This window comes from Haliaeetus albicilla, chromosome 15 (genome assembly GCF_947461875.1).
Source record: "Haliaeetus albicilla chromosome 15, bHalAlb1.1, whole genome shotgun sequence".
Lineage (NCBI taxonomy): Eukaryota > Metazoa > Chordata > Aves > Accipitriformes > Accipitridae > Haliaeetus > Haliaeetus albicilla.
The window spans coordinates 35,478,363-35,490,327 of record NC_091497.1 but is presented as its reverse complement, the minus strand read 5'-3'; the positions used below and the strand labels follow the sequence as shown (position 1 = coordinate 35,490,327).

The following is an 11,965-nucleotide window of genomic DNA, read 5'->3' as shown; positions in this document are numbered from 1 at the left end:
TCAGAACAGGACACATACATTATTATCTTTTTTTTTTTTCCTTAGTGTTTTTGATGTCCTTGTTTGTAGCCTAGGAGCCTTATGAACTTCTAATAGGAATTTATGAGTGATTTTCAGAAGATGACTCTTAAAAGTCTGGCTAAGCTCTTAAAGGTCCTTTGCTTTTAGAAATGGCTCAGAAAATGCCCCTCAGAAGGACCAAGTTATGGGGAAATCCTTAAAGAAAGCTCCTGTCCCTACTGTCTGTATCACTTCTGCATGGTCAGCCCAGTTCCTTGATTCTCCTTGTACCCTCCCTTGTAGAAACTGTCCAAATAAAATATTTCTAATCCTGAATTACTGCACCCAGCAGTTTCACAGGTCCTCAAATCTCCTGGACACAGAGCTGAGAAGAAGCCTTAGTTGTGCTTCCAGCTCCCATGGCCCCACTGGAGAGATCATGGAGCAGATCTTCATTCTCCAGCCCTTCCCCACCTTGCTCCGAGGACACCTGCCTACTTCAGCAGGAGAGAATTCTCCCTGTTCACAAAGGACAGTGCTTCTGCTGCCTCTTACCACTGTCCCGAGTGCAGCTCACAGCTTCGGGTAGGGCTGTCCGGTTCCTTCTTGGCTGAAAAGAAAGAATAGGCAAATTGGAAGACAAGCTGCTTGGCTCGTATAGAGGAAATAGAGCCTTCACTTCAGCAAACACTAAGTCAGAAATTTGATGGGCATGGCCAACCATTCTGCCCTTGGGTCAGGTGGCCCTTCTGCTCCATACCTAAATACTGTGGGAATGGCAAACATTTATCCCTATGAGGATCCATCCCCACCTGCGGCTTGGGGAGAAACCTGTGCCTCGGGTCTGGTGCTCCTGTCCACAATAGCAGAACGGACTGCCTGTCTTCTTACAGCAAGGAGGAGCCGATGTGCTCAAGGGACTTCAGGATAGTGGCACAAGCAAATGCCAAGAGATGATCAGCTTGCCAGCACTTTGACTTAGAAGGGGCTCTGAAGCTGAGGATGTTATAGCAATGTTGTCCTTTCTTCGGTTTCAGTAACAATTTGTACTTGAACATGCTCTTGCACTGTTCAGTTTCTTTATAAAATACACCAATTCCTTCGGATCCCTTTCCCCAGGCCCTCTTAGCAGCACACAGGAATCTCACAGCAATGATAAAAATGTGTCAGCTTTCTACTTAAATGGGATCAGCTTACAGAGTCCTTTGATTCTTATTTTTTTATATCCAGAATGAGAAAAGGATTGAAAACTGCCAAGCGTATCCTGGGCTGCACCAAAAGCAGAGTGGGCAGCAGGTCGAGGGAAGGGATTCTGCCCCTCTGCTCCACTCTGGCCGGAGCCCATCTGCAGTACTGCATCCAGCTCTGGGGTCCTCAGCACAGGAAAGACATGTACCTGTTGGAGCGGGTCCAGAAGAGGGACATGAAAATGATCAGAGGGCTGGAGCACCTCTCCTACAAGACAGGCTGAGAGAGTTGGGGTTGTTCAGCCTGGAGAAGAGAAGGCTCTGGGGAGACCTTATTGTGGCCTTTCAGTACTTAAAGGGGGCTTATAAGAAAGATGGGGACAGACTTTTTAGTAGGGCCTGTTGTGATAGGACAAGGGGTAATGGTTTTAAACTAAAAAGGAGTAGATTCAGACTAGGTATAAAGAAGAAATTTTTTAGAATGAGGGTGGTGAAACACTGGCACAAATTGCCCAGAGCTGTTGCAGATGCCCCATCCCTGGAAGTGTTCAAGGCCAGGTTGGACGGGGCTCTGAGCAACCTGATCAAGTTGAAGATGTCCCTGCTTATTGTAGGTGATTGGATTAGATGACCTATAAAGGTTCCTTCCAACCCAAACTATTCTGTGATTCTATGAACTGCTTCACAAAGATTGTATGAATTAGACTGCTGCCTGAGGAGTGCTACCACTTAGTCCTTGTTCTAGTGAGAAGAGACGTCAGGCTATTTTCAAACCACTGCCTTGGGTATGCAGCCCAGGTATGGTAACGCCTGAACATAAAGCTGTGGCTCAGAGTAATGCAGAGCACTCACAGAGTGGATCCTGGCATCTTATAGAGTCAACAGAGAGAGCTGGGTGGCTCCTGCAGCGTGACACTGTGGGTCCTTGAGACAAATCTGCTTTTCAGCTGCCAATATTATCAGAGCCGCTGTGGTTGCACAATGAGAAACACTGTACAAGGTACAAGCTCCTGCTGCCACTCCAAATTTTGCCACTCCAAGACAAATCAGAGGGTTATGGATGGGTTATTTTGCCGTAGCAGGTTTTGTGATGGATCAGGTTGTTCTCGCACCTCCAGAGGTTTTCAGCCATTTATTATATGTCTTTTCCTCACCTAGACACAAAGCTCCTTGGAAAAGCACCTGTGCTGTGTGTTTTCCATATCTTTATAAAGCACTGTATTCCCAAGGTTTTCTGGTGTAGCCCAGAAGATCCTACTGACTACTAAACAGAGCCCACAGAGCAGCAGTGACAAAGCCAAGCTGTCTGGAGGCGACACCACGGTGGGTATGGCAAGAACAGTGACTGGGCCAGGCACGGGGGGGTCGCTGCCCGGATCCCCGCACCGCTGCAGCGTGGTGAGGGAGATCAAGGTGATTGCAGCAGGACACAGGCTTGGGATGCGGGCTGGTTGCTGCCAGAGTGTTTTGCCTTTCCCTCTGATTCCCCTTTTCCTTACAAAGATCACAGTGATGACGCAAGTGGCTATAAACAAGAGAGCAGTTGTCCCTTCCCGCCTGCCCGTGTCCAGCTGCCTCTGGAATGCTAAGGCAGAGCACGGAGAGGGACGTGATCGCCGCACATGTGAGTGCAGAATCTGCTCCAATTATCCCTACGGGGTGGAGGAAAACAGCAACATTACTTTTCAGCTTTTGTTTTTATTTAAACACTGAGTGATGCGGCTTTTAGTTCAGGGAATTGATACGGACTGAGCAAATTACAGAAAGGTGAGATGCAGTATTTTTTGTCAGTGTTTTTTCTGTCCTGCAGAACCCACGTTGTCTTTCGTAAACAGGTGAGGAGGTGTCTGTGGTTGTGAACATGTTCTTCCTTTTTCTTCTTGGAAATCCGCTCTCAGTTAGTCCGGAACATTGGATAAACTGGTGCTAATGAAATAAAAGGGTTTATTAGGTTACACAACGGTATGCAGTGGCTTAGGGTACAAAGTCAAATATTTACTCAGGCTAACTTTAGTAGAGAAAACAGCCAGGAAGATCACAAGTGAAACAGCTGAAAATCAAAATTTCATCTATCATTGGGCAGATTCATAAGTTAAACAGGGGGATAAATAATGTAAGGGTGTTATGTGGAGAATACAAGGATGTTATGTGGAGACCAACTCATTTTTTTTCTGGCTCTCCATTGCAGATCTTTGCAGTTACCACTTTCCCTGCAACCACCTGCTACATGACTGAACTCTGGCATCAACTCTGCAAAGCTCTTCAGCATATGATTAAGACTGAGTGACTTCATGGGCACATAAACGTGTACTTATCTTTAAGTCCATCAGGTACCTGATACCCAAAGATGGCTCTTGTTGAGGGCATAGCTCCCAGCGATGTCAGCGGCACAGGACTTGGTGCTCAGAGCAATGCTTTTCTGATCAGGTAGAGAAAACTGCTTCAGAAGAGATTAACTGCTGTAAAAGTGCTTATCTCTCCCCCTAGACAATACAGTGGGGACCAGTTTGGAGACAGCCATCTGCACTGGGTCTGTATGAGCCCCGGGTCCCGCTTTGTTCTCCCAGTTCAGTAAGAAAAAGGCAGAATTAAAGAAAAGCAAATTGAGCAAGCTTGGCTCCACATGGAACCACCTGGAAACTGAGGTTGCTTGGGTTGTCACAGCTTTAAATAACTAAACATCCCAGCATGGCCTAAAATACCCTTAAATGCCACAATCACAACAGAAATAAAATAATTCAATGGGCACTTAACCAGCCAGATACATACACACACTCCTGTCTGCGTTTTCCTGGACAGAAAGTGTAGGTTGTGACCTCTCCAAGATCTTTTTGCGCACCATCTTTCTTGGCATGTCCAGGACATCATGGGACCTGAGCTCTGCAAGTCCTGGCCTTGGAGCCCGGCTCCAGGTGCCCCGTGAGAAGCTCAGGAGCTCACTCTGACTGCAGCTGCAGCAACGTGAGTACGTACAGCAAAAAATGAGCCTGAGACCCTCTAATTACCGCTGTCACCTCTGTATGAAAAGCTTGACAGCCAGTGCAAATCCCAAAGTCCTGAGTCCATTGCTTAACATGGATTTAGTAGGTGTCATTTCTCCCATCCCCTGAAGTCATATTTTCTTGCCAGGTAAGTACATGTTGCTGGGAAATGAGAATGGACCAGCACAAGCATTTGTGAGATTGATTTTACTGATTTTTCTGGATGCAGAAATGCAGTGGGTTTAAAATGTGTTGTTTGTGTCCTAAGATACAGAAACAGAAGTTTTTTAACTTCCCAAGTATACTTACTCTGTATGCTTTTTCTGGAGTCATGGTGTTCTTCATCTAGAAAAGTTGCTAAAAGTGTTGCCTAAGTGGAAACCAGGGTCAGCTCAGAGCTCTGTTATGGGTGACTCTGACTGGGGTGGGATGGCAGAAGGCAAAGGGTGGGAGTCCCTGATTTTTTAATAGTTTGCTTCTTCAGTAAGTTCCTGATGCTGTGGAAACCTATGCACACACTTCAGCACATGAGTAATCCTATTGCATGTATATATGTCAAATTATGTTGGTGATTTCAAAGGAAAGGGGCATTTGCATACGTATGTTCTCATGAACTCCACTACACAGGGATGTGTAAGGCTGCAGCTCATTTGAAGTTTGGTCTCTCAGCAGAGGTACAGTCTTGGAATAACCTCTAAGAGTGTTCATTCTTTTCAGTTTCAAGACATAATGTATAGAATATTTGCCACTTCTTTTAGACTCTCCTATATACACATTGTTATTTAATAGTCAAGCTGTTAAATACATGGCCTGTAACTGATTCCTTGGAAGTCTTAACTGCAGCAATGATTAAAAGCAGGTTTTGGTCCAAAAACATGAAGAGGAAAAAAAGCAGGAGAAACCAACATGTGCAATATATACTCTGAGTGTAACAGAGCAAGAGCTAGCTTAATACTTTAAGCAGAAGGTCAAAAGCAAATTGGCTTGGCAGTTTATATTATATTGCCTGGAGATCCTGGCTCCTGAGAACAGGAAACCCTAAAATCACAAGTCAGTAAAGAAGAGATTCAGTAGGATCAGAGGAAGCGTGAGGGACGGGAGCAAAGGAAGATATATAGTCTGCAGAAAGACGTGACGTGGAAAATGCTCACCAGAGGCAGAGATTACTTGAGGCAGAAGTTAAGATACCAGTGGCACAGAAAATATTACAGGAAGCTGCCCTAGACCTTGATGGCAGAGTGAAAAGACAGAGGAAGGGCTGGTAAGCGCAGATAAAGGAGGCGGTTGCAGCCTGGGCGATGGGGACAGGGACTGTGCTGAGGCTGCTGGAGCACAGGGTGGGAGGGAAGGGTGTTTCTGCAGATAGTGTGAGCCTGTTTCTTCCATGGTTTGGGAGGTCAGCAGTGAGATCAGAGGCTGCTCACTGAGCAATGAAACAGAGAGGAGAAATTAACGGGGAGCTAGTGATCATTCCTGAGCGTAGGATCATGCCATGCATTAAAAATAGAACCTGGCTTGCAAGAATAAAGGCTTTTCAGGGTACAGGTAATGACATTTCAGACAGGCCAATCTATATCAGAAGTCAGAAACATCAGTACACTGTATTACAGGTGTTTACATGCCAGGCACAAACAAACAAACAAAACCCCTTCATTTAGAAAACACTGGAGTTACGTTCACCTTTGCATAAGCCTCAAATCCATGCAGCTTGCAGGATCCTCAGCCCTACTGCAGTGCAATGGGCTGTATGATGCAGCCTGCAGGCGATGGAGACAGAGAGGGTCTGTGCCTGTCCCCTGCCCCTGTGCAGAAGGTGGGGAGGCTCCGGAGATGCCATCCAGGGGATGCGCGGTGCCAGCGGGACCCTTTCTGCTTTGGGCACCAGCACGCAAAGTTAGTGAGCTCTGTGGGAAAAGAAAGGGAAGTGAGAGGAGCAAATGGACTAAATGGCATGCCTGAGCCCCATCATCCCCAGTGCCGTTGTTTGCTAACGATGTGGGGCAGTTTGCTTGGAGCAGGGCGATGAGCAAAGGAGGGGTTTGCAGACCCTGTGGTGGAAAGCTTTGTCGTTAAAGTGGCAAAGCAGGAAATCTGGGTTTCTTTCCTGGTTGTCACCAGTGGGGGGGAAGTCACTTAATCTCTGTGCTTCAGTTTCCCCGCTCTGGGTGTCCTGAATAGCTTGATCGGAGTCAAGAATAGCCACCCGCCCTGGCAGGGTGAGAGGAGGCTGAACCCATGCCTGTGTGAGGAAAGGGCCTCTTCACTGTGTTTTCCCATCTGAAACTGCGGCACTGAATAAGCAGGTATTTTACTACCCTGATGTTGTCGGTCTAATCTGAATCTTTCCGCTCTGTTTGCGCCCTTATCTGGCCACGGCCTGCAGGATGGCAAGGAGGAGGCTCTGCTTAGCCCTCCTCGTGCATCCCCTAGCATCCGCTTGCAGCAGCAGATTAAATCTGCTTATCTGCCCTTCTTACTCTGCCTCTCCAGCAGTGTTGTAGATGGATGCCAGATCTCTGCCCTCATCTGAAATACCATTTAGCAAAGACTATGAGGTAGTAAGGTGGTAAGGATAGTTGTATACTTAAATGGCAGGTCAGGTCCTAAAGTCAGAAAAAACAGCCTAGCATCAAATTATACAGAAGATAGCTCAGGTCTAAAACCTGAGTATGTGCCTTTTGTGGACAACAGCTCCAGTGGTAAAAACACCCGTAAGGGCATAGCCTCGGCCCTACCAAAACATCCACCTGAGGCAACTGCAGCTTTAAGGCTTTGCTTATTTTTTTGCTGCTGTTCATGTTTATTGAAAGAGATTATTTCTTCATTTTCCACCTAGTCAGATGAAAGCTTTCACTGAGAGCTGTGTCTAACATCTAAAGAATTGTTTCTTGTACATTAGAGGAAGAGTTGGCTTTCTCCAGCCCCACATACTGCAGGCCCACCCTACAAAGACATTGTTAAGCTAGTTGTGGGCAGTACAGATGGGGCATACTACACAGATAGTTACCCCCACCTTTGTTGTAAATCCTTAAGATCTTTTACCTAACAACTGAAGATTTGTTCCACATTAAAACACCCTTTTTCTCTTTTCTTATCTTCCTCTGGCCTTATCTTTTCTATATCAAAATTACCTCACTCTATTTATCTTGTCACTTAGGCTCCCTTCTTTTGTTGCTGATGCACTTTCCTTCTTAAACCCCACTTCCCTTGTAAAGCCTCCTTGCCTTTGTGCTGTTTTCCAGGAGCCTCATCTTGGATGGAAAACTGGAGATCGTATCTTTTAGCCTTCTCCCATAGCGGTTGATTTTAATCCTTAGTCCTAGTCACTTGTGGCTAACTAGATTGCTTTCACAAAATCATAGTTATTTGCACTGGGATTTTACCCTGTGGTAATCTGAATTTAAGTAGCTCTGCTATTTGTTGTTAAGACTTTCAATCAGTTACTTTTCACTGCAAAAAATCAGGTTCAGGGTGGGTTTTCCTCTGAGTACTTTACTTTGCAGACAATTAAGTTGTATTCTCTATAGAAGGGGATATATTTTTTTAATCCTCTCCTTTGTTTTGTTTTGTTTTAACAGCCACGAATCCTAGGAGAGAAGGTTTTGAATTATTTTCCTCTCTTTCTGCACCCAGCAGTTGCTCAAGCTCTTTCTTCTATTTTCCATGTCTTGGCTCCTCACCCACAGGAGGTGCCTGTGATTTCTTTACCACACTGCACTGCACAAAGCAGTACAGCTTTTGCTTCTCTAAGGCCTCAATATCAAATCTCTAGTTACTCTAAGCATCATGTTCTTGCTGTGCTCACTAGGCTGTAACTTCACTTTACAGTGTGTCTCCTATTTCTTGTTCACCATTGCTTTTACCTACAGGCATTTTAGAATATTGATGCCCTTCTCCGCCTGTCTGTACTGGTTGCATCCTCCATTTTGTTTTGATGTGGGTTTTCTTATATATATACACTACACATCATACTGGTGGAAATAGCCATGCTGTCAAACCTTGGTGTACACATGGATCTTGAATATTGTGTGCAGCTCTGGTCTCTGCATCTGAAGAAGGATATAGTAGAATCAAAAAAAGCTATAGAGAATGGCAGTTAAAATGATGAGAAGAATGGAGCAAACTGCTTATGAAGAGAGACTGAAAAGGCTGGATTGCTTTAATTTAGAGAAGAGAAGGCTGAGGAAAGATATGAGAGAGGCTTACAAAACATGAAGGCAATGGTAAGGGGAATGTAAAGCTATTGTTCACCTGATCCCTCAATAGCAGAAATGTGGGCAATCAGTGAAATATGAATGAATTTAGAACAGATAGTAGTAAGAAAAATTTTACATGGCAAATAGAGAAATCTGGGGACTTGTTGCCACCAGAGGTTGTGGAGACAGACAGTACCATCAGGTGCAAAAGGACTGGAGAAAAACCTCACAAACAATAGGTCCATAAAAAGATCCTAAAGAAAAGAAGCCAGGGCATATTTTCTAACATCCCTAATCCTACAGCTGCTGTGTGGGGCACTATGAGGACAACAGACCTTCGGTAGCATCAAAATCTGTGTGCTCTCCCCAGAGAGCCAGGACAGACAGACACTGAGCTGACCCAGGAAGGCATTTCCTGCACTCTCCTGTCTTTCCCATTTGTTGCTAGTGATCATTAAATGACAGGGCTCACGCTGTTCAGAGAGGAGAATTAAGAGGAGGAGCATGACCTTTTGGGGTGGATGAATGCTCAGAGATCGGCAGAGTTAACGGAAGTCAGCAAAATTTTGAAGGACTCAGGTGAGACTGAGGCACCGGGATGCTCAGCAGCCGAAGGCAGAGGGAAGAGCTGATAGTCAGAGGCTGCAGCCTCAGCCCAGTGGGTGCTGAGAGCAAATGAGACTCCTTCCACGCTGAGCTATCTTGTTAGATAAAAATTTCAAGAGAGGAACAGCTGATTTATAGTTTTGCCCCGTTACAACTCACTGTGGGTTGCAATGATAATGAAAATAATCTGGAAAGGAAATAGATGTGGTATTCCTAAAAACCATTAACAAATAGAGTTGATGTGTGTTAAGGGGAAAATTTGTTGCACACAAAAGGGTAATTTGTGATTGAAGACAGTTCCTGGCTTTACACAGCCTTCCTGTATGGTCTGAGGAAAGCTGCTTACCTCTTTTGATGTCAAATCTCTGACCATTGAGTGCAGACAATACAAAACTTGGAGAAGTAGCTGAAACACCAGAGGGTTGCGCTGCTGTCCAGAGGACTGGAGAAATGGGCTGGCAGGAACCTCATCAAGTTCAAAAAAGAAATGCGAAGTCCTGCACCAGTACAAGCTTGGGGCTGACCATCTGGAAAGCAGCTTGGCAGAAAAGGAGCTGGGGGTCCTGGTGGACACCAGCTTGCACATGAGCCAGCAAGTGCCCTTGCTGCAAAGGTGGCAAATGGTACCCTGGGCTGCATTAAGAGAGCATTGCCAGCAGGACAAGGGAGGTGATCCTTCCCTCTGCTCAGCACTGGTGAGGCCACACCTGGAGTGCTGGGTCCAGTGCTGGGCTCCCCAGTACTAGAGAGACATGGACACACTGGATTGAGTCCAGGGAAGGGCCACAGAGGTGATGAAGGGACTGGAGCAGCTGACATGCATAGAGAGGCTGAGTCTGTGATTCTGTTATATATCTGTTTCCCCTGGCCTTTAGCCTTTTCTGCTCAAACTGTGAGCAGTTATAGCCAGGGACCATCTCTTTGTATCTAGTACCTGAGAAACATGACCTTAATTGAGCATATAATAGTGTTATAAAAGCACTTACTCCTTTGAACAGATGTGCTGTAGTGTAAGAGTATGGGAATCCAGTAAATACATCCATTGACGTTAAAAGGTGGGAAAATCATAACTGAGGAAAAGAAGTGTTTTCACATTGTGTGTAATTAAGCTGTGGAAATCAGAAACACAGAGGTGGCCTGACCCAGTATCTTGGCAAGTTTTAAAGCATCATTGGGCATGTACAAGGTGAACAGGAATATCAGAAGATTGTCATGGTGAATAAATGTTGTGCAAGACTTACTATACCTCACATTTAGACAATCTCCATCCCATAATGGGGCTGGAGACCTTGTGTGAAGGTCGACTCCCTACCATTCCCCTTCCTGAAATCCTGACACCTTCTGCTTGGCCCTTCTCCCAGACCAGTGTAAGTGGGAGAGGAATCGGCTCAGCTTTAGGTCTGGTCTGGGATGTCAGATTTGCAACTTCTGCTTATTCATAACACAGAGAACATTAAAACATGCAAGCATATAATCAGTAACCAAAGAATAGTCTTTTCAAAAACAAAGATTTTTTTGTGAAAATCTCTTTTTATTGTCAGCATGTCTGCATGATTCGTGTTTACCTTTTGCTAGGGGATAATTTCACAGTCACTTTCAGCTAGTTAATTTTCCAGAAACCCAGACTGAAACTTAAAAATAAAGTTAACTTCTAAAAAGAATTCCAAAATATGCACAAAATAGGAAAAGAAGGAGGGAAAGTTTGCCTTGAACCCTGATAAAGAGGTGAAGTGTAATACTGCCCTGTTCCCTATTTACCCAGTTCAGCAGGCAGCTGCATTTGGTCCTGCCAAGTAAAAACAGCAGCAAAATGTTCCTGTTTCTATTAATGCTTCTTTAAGTCTATTTGGGCGGCTGTTTGCTTAGCTCTAATTTATCAAGAAAGAGGCACTGGGAAAGAGTGGTTCCAGTTGAAAACCTTGAAGCAGGGATCTCTGCTGGCATCAGCAGTGCTGAAAGAGGTTGTCCAAAAAGCCAGCCAAGGCTCAGCCAGAACTGAGCATGGCTGAACTCTGCACACTGAATAGGGAGAGGATGGGGAGGTTGAAGTCTGGACACAAGCCAGAGGTTGTAAAAACAGGACACTTGACTCCTGCTTTACTGCAGGTGCTTGTGTTAGCATCTTTCTCTCCTACAGAAGCCTTCCGTCTGCCTGTGTTGCTTAAGGCCCACCGAGAGCCAGGCTGGTCCCAGCAACTAGTCCCTTCACCACTGACCTCCTCTGTAGCTCTTCTATGGTCTAAAGCTGGTGGTGTCTTTTTAAATGCAGTTCCAGCTCTCATGCAGGCAGGAAAAAAAAACCCAACAAAAAAGTCAAATCCTTGTTGCTTACTAGTTGAGCTGTCAGAAGATCCACGCTGGAGAAACTGGGTACCTTTCACTTCAGCAATGGGGGAGGCACTTCTATCACCTCCTCACATCATGACTAAGGATAAAAAAAATAAAGAACAGGAAGAGAAATGCTTCAGGTTGAATGAATCCTCCGTAGGTGCTGCAATTTGTCAGATTAGATCAAGGTTTTCTGACACTTTTGAAGTATCTTCAGATTAAAGGCTTTCTTGGAAACTGATGTCACTCTCTGCTGCTGGTCCATATAGGACTGTAAAATACAGCCTGAAATTCATTGTGGTTGGACAACAAAGAAATGTCCACCCCAGGATCTCATTGCCCTTTAACCTGCAGTTTATAGGAGCCGGGACTGCATATATTTGTAGGGGTAAAGTTGCCAGCTAACCTTTGCACTTTCAGCCAGTCTGTTTTGTTTCTGGGCTGTTGATTCTTGCTTGGCATAGTCTATTATAGTTGTGCATAGTACTGAGATTGCTACCTGCATAGTCTCTGCGATTTTAGATTATCTGAAGAACACCGTGCTATTGAGATACTGCTCAAAAATGCAAATATGTGCTGTGGGAATGCTCGGAAAAGACAGTTTCCCATCTGACTTTTACTTTTGGAAAGGAAGATAAACATTAAACAGTGGAAAGAACAAAAACAT

At 45.1% G+C, this 11,965-nt stretch overlaps 1 long non-coding RNA gene across 1 annotated transcript; it reads right to left on the bottom strand.

Annotated features, from left to right (window-relative positions):
- Positions 1-2,875: 2,875 nt before the first annotated feature.
- Positions 2,876-11,717, bottom strand: LOC138689130 (uncharacterized). Its single transcript, XR_011327962.1, has 3 exons — positions 11,303-11,717; positions 5,849-6,072; positions 2,876-3,113 (listed from the first exon to the last, which is right to left on the bottom strand). It is a non-coding gene; the product is annotated as an uncharacterized lncRNA (long non-coding RNA).
- Between the last annotated feature and the right edge of the window lie 248 nt (positions 11,718-11,965).